Here is a 4,584-nt window from a genome sequence, read left to right as displayed (position 1 = left end):
CTGTGTTTACAGGACATAGCTCTGGACATTTCTCACAGAGCCATGTGTCTCTGTAACGTGTGTTTTATCTCTTTTTCTCACAAGATGCTCAGGTGCTCGGATCAACCAAACCAGAGTCTGATGTCATAGAAGGGACACCAAGCCTAGCTCACATGTGAACAAACCTCTGGGCACAATTACATGTTCTGGTACAGACAGACTCTGGGACAGGGCCTGCATCTACTCATTTTCTCCTGTGACAAAGAACTAACAGAAAAAGGCAATGTCACTGATCGATTCCAAGCTAAAAGGCCGCAGGCTGAGCTCCTTCACTTGGACATTGCACCCATGGAGCCAGAGGACTCGGCTGTGTATTTCTGTTCCAGCAGTCTAGACACAGCGCTTCAGAGTCACCTCCTCTCCCTGTAAAAATCTCCTCCCCCTGCTACTGCATCTCCCTTCCCAGAGCGGAGATTCTCCCTGGATCTCTGCTCACAACTGATGCAGGAAGAGGGAAGAGCACAGGAGAAAGTCATAGTCTATTTCCACTCTGTATTCCACCTATGAGAACGAGGGGAATGAGGCCCACACCTCTGGGTAAGAGGAAATGGGTTAGGAGTGCTCCCCTGGAAGAGCCACCGAGAAAACACAAACTCCCTGCTGTGAGTTCTACAATAAAGTCTGGGCTGATGGCAGAGCAAGGCCTAGCCAGAGTCTTCAGAGGTACTAATGTGCCAAGGGGTCTGCTTCAGGGTGTCTTGGTACATGTATAGCATTCATAGGAGTCCATATATGTTTGGACCTCAGCCTGCTTGTAAACTCATGAGAAAAAACAGGCAACGAGGAAGGAGGTCTTCTGGTGGCCAAGTGACCTGCCAACTGATCATCACAGCGCAGCCATAGCACTTCCAGTCAGAGGCATATATGAGTACTCATTGAAATACATTGTCCGAGGGGTCCTCAAACTTCATTGCTCCATGGCCCCCTTCTCACAACAAAACTTACTCCATGACCCCAGGACGGGGGACCGAAGCCTGAGCCCACCCGAGTCCTGTCACCCCATATGGGGGAGAGGGGGACAAAGCCAAAGCCCAAGGGCTTTAGCCCCAGGCCGGAGGCCTGTAACCTGAGCCCTGCCACCCAGGCTAAAGCCCTTGGCCTTCAGCTTCAGCCCTGGGTTGTGGGGCTTCGGATCAGTTTTGGCCCTTGGCAGTGGGGCTCAGGCTTTGGCCCTGGGCAGTGGAGCTTGGGGTTTGGCTTCAGCCCCAGTACCCACCAAGTGTAACACCAGTCTTGGTGACCCCATTAAAATGCGGTCATGACCACTTGAGGTCCCGACCCACAGTTTGAGAACCGCTGATCTAGACTATCAGGAATGTTCATTCCCTCTAGGACACCTGGCATTGGCCACTGTCAGAAGACAGGATACTAGAATAGATGGACCTTTGGTCTGACCCAGTATGGCCATTCTTATGTTCTTATGTAAATATCTTCTATTAGCCTTCCTGGTGATGGTCACTGGAGGGGGATCAGAGACATGGGCAATCAAAGAGAAGCACTTGAGAAGACTTGAAGCCATTTAAATGAGATGTCTGAGGCCAGTGAGAGAGGGTGACAATGCTTGACCACATGCAGAAAGGTGTCTTCAGGAGTGAGACCTGCAGTATTAGAGAGAAGTTGCTGAAAAGGAGGCTGCAATGGTATGGGCATGTTAGGGAGGCACTAAAGACTAGAATTCATGGGTGGAGAACAAGAGGATGGCCAAGAAAATGGTGGATAGACTATATATGGGAGTATGGAGTGGGCATGGGACGAGCACTGGACAGGGAAGCCTGAAAAAGACTGATCCAGCAACATGTGACCAGCTAGCCAGAAAAAGGGGAAGAAGAGACAAGAGAACAAGAATTGGTCTGTTGTCCAGTGTTTAGGGCACTCACCTGGGGGGTTAAAGATCCCTGTTCAGATCCCTTCCCCGCATCTGACAGAGGGGAGACTTGACCTTGGTGTGTCTCCAAAATCCCAGTTGAGTACCTTAACCACTGGCCAAAGGTTATGAAGGAGGTTGTCGTTCTCCTCCTTCCAACCCAATCATTTTGTGTGAAGCGAGGCATCCTCAGAACATGCCTACTGGCTCAGGCCCTGCAGGAGTGACAGGTGGCCAAACACCTATCATACCCTGGATCGTTCTGGGCCTTAGGTGTTTAGGCACCTAAAGCAAGGCAGAAGTGGGTATGCCTAGAGGCAGAGAAACATAGGCACCTAGGGAAGGTTTACTCTGAAAACGTAGGTGCCAAGTGAGTTTAGGGATAGGCAGCAGCCAAGAAAGAGTTTTGTGCATCACAGTAGTACCTAAAAATGGGAGTTAGGCACCCAATTCCCAGATTTAGGTGTTTATGTACCTTTGTGGATCCAGTCCTTTGTGGTCAAAACACTACCTGATAAAGGTTTGGAATCAGCTAAATACTCCTTCAGGTTAGTCTGCCTTGTTAACCCCTTATATTGTCTTTATGAACTCCCAAGTGCATCACTCTTCTTCCTTGTCCCTCGTGTTTTAACTTCTGTTTTTTACAGAATGTGCTTCTTCAAAAAAGTCTTCATGTCTGCTTCTGAGATCTGAATCAGGAAAGGTTTCAGAGTAGCAGCCGTGTTAGTCTGTATTCGCAAAAAGAAAAGGAGGACTTGTGGCACCTTAGAGACTAACCAATTTATTAGAGCATAAGCTTTCGTGAGCTACAGCTCACTTCCTCAGATGCATATCGTGGAAACTGCAGCAGGCTTTATATATACACAGAGAATATGAAACAATACCTATTCCCACCCCACTGTCCTGCTGGTAATAGCTTATCTAAAGTGATTTCCAGCACAAATCCAGGTTTTCTCACCCTCCACCCCCCCACACAAATTCACTCTCCTGCTGGTGATAGCCCATCCAAAGTGACAACTCTTTACACAATGTGCATGACAATCAAGCTGGGCTATTTCCTGCATAAATCCAGGTTCTCACATCCCCCCCACCCCCATACACACACAAACTCACTCTCCTGGTATGTGTGGTATGTGGTTGTTGGTGAGTATTTGCTTCAGGTTGCGGGGCTGTCTGTAGGCAAGGACTGGCCTGTCTCCCAAGATTTGTGAGAGTGTTGGGTCATCCTTTAGGATAGGTTGTAGATCCTTAATAATGCGTTGGAGGGGTTTTAGTTGGGGGCTGAAGGTGACGGCTAGTGGCGTTCTGTTATTTTCTTTGTTAGGCCTGTCCTGTAGTAGGTAACTTCTGGGAACTCTTCTGGCTCTATCAATCTGTTTCTTTACTTCTGCAGGTGGGTATTGTAGTTGTAAGAAAGCTTGACAGAGATCTTGTAGGTGTTTGTCTCTGTCTGAGGGGTTGGAGCAAATGCGGTTGTATCGCAGAGCTTGGCTGTAGACGATGGATCGTGTGGTGTGGTCAGGGTGAAAGCTGGAGGCATGCAGGTAGGAATAGCGGTCAGTAGGTTTCCGGTATAGGGTGGTGTTTATGTGACCATTGTTTATTAGCACTGTAGTGTCCAGGAAGTGGATCTCTTGTGTGGACTGGACCAGGCTGAGGTTGGTGGTGGGATGGAGTGGCTAAGTCATTATGCAAGGTAGCCTGTTTCCTCTTGTTTTTTCCTACCCCCCCCCCAGATGTTCTGGTTTAACTTGGATTTTAACTTGAAGAGTGGTCAGTTTGGATGAGCTATTACCAGCAGGAGAGTGAGTTTGTGTGTGTATGGGGGTGGGGGGGATGTGAGAACCTGGATTTATGCAGGAAATAGCCCAGCTTGATTGTCATGCACATTGTGTAAAGAGTTGTCACTTTGGATGGGCTATCACCAGCAGGAGAGTGAATTTGTGTGGGGGGGTGGAGGGTGAGAAAACCTGGATTTGTGCTGGAAATCACTTTAGATAAGCTATTACCAGCAGGACAGTGGGGTGGGAATAGGTATTGTTTCATATTCTCTGTGTATATATAAAGCCTGCTGCAGTTTCCACGATATGCATCTGAGGAAGTGAGCTGTAGCTCACGAAAGCTTATGCTCTAATAAATTGGTTAGTCTCTAAGGTGCCACAAGTCCTCCTTTTCTTTTTGTGAATCAGGAAAGTCACTTTATATTTCATCTTTCTTTGTTTCTCTTTTTCTTAGACTAAAGTAAAATAATCGCTTAGATTGAAAGAGCATTGAACTGGATTTTATGAACTGGAAAAACTTTACCCCAAGGACTGTCAATGCAGTAACTTTAAAGTAACTAACAGAGCATTAAAATTCCCTAAAACAATAAATGGATCAGAACCTAGGTGTGACCGGGGGTGCCCGGGGCAGCCCTCACTGGAAATGTCAAGGTCAGGGCAGGCTGCAAAAGGGAAAGCAGATACTCCCCAAACTGGTGGGTAACACTGAAGTTAAACCTCCCAACCAGTCGCAAACTGTGCTTCTGATCCCCCACACCGGTTATCAAGAAGCAAAAAAAAAAACCAAAAAAAAAAATACCGCACAGCCCCCTTTATTGCATTCCAGTCTCTGGCTCCCAATCAGCATCTACGTCCAGTACAGTGAGAAGTTATTTTAAACTCTGCTGACATATACAAAAT

The sequence above is a fragment of the Lepidochelys olivacea genome, assembly GCF_965140295.1.
Source record: "Lepidochelys olivacea isolate rLepOli2 genome assembly, chromosome: 1".
Lineage (NCBI taxonomy): Eukaryota > Metazoa > Chordata > Testudines > Cheloniidae > Lepidochelys > Lepidochelys olivacea.
The sequence above is the reverse complement of the archived record's forward strand: the minus strand, read 5'-3'. Positions refer to the sequence as shown.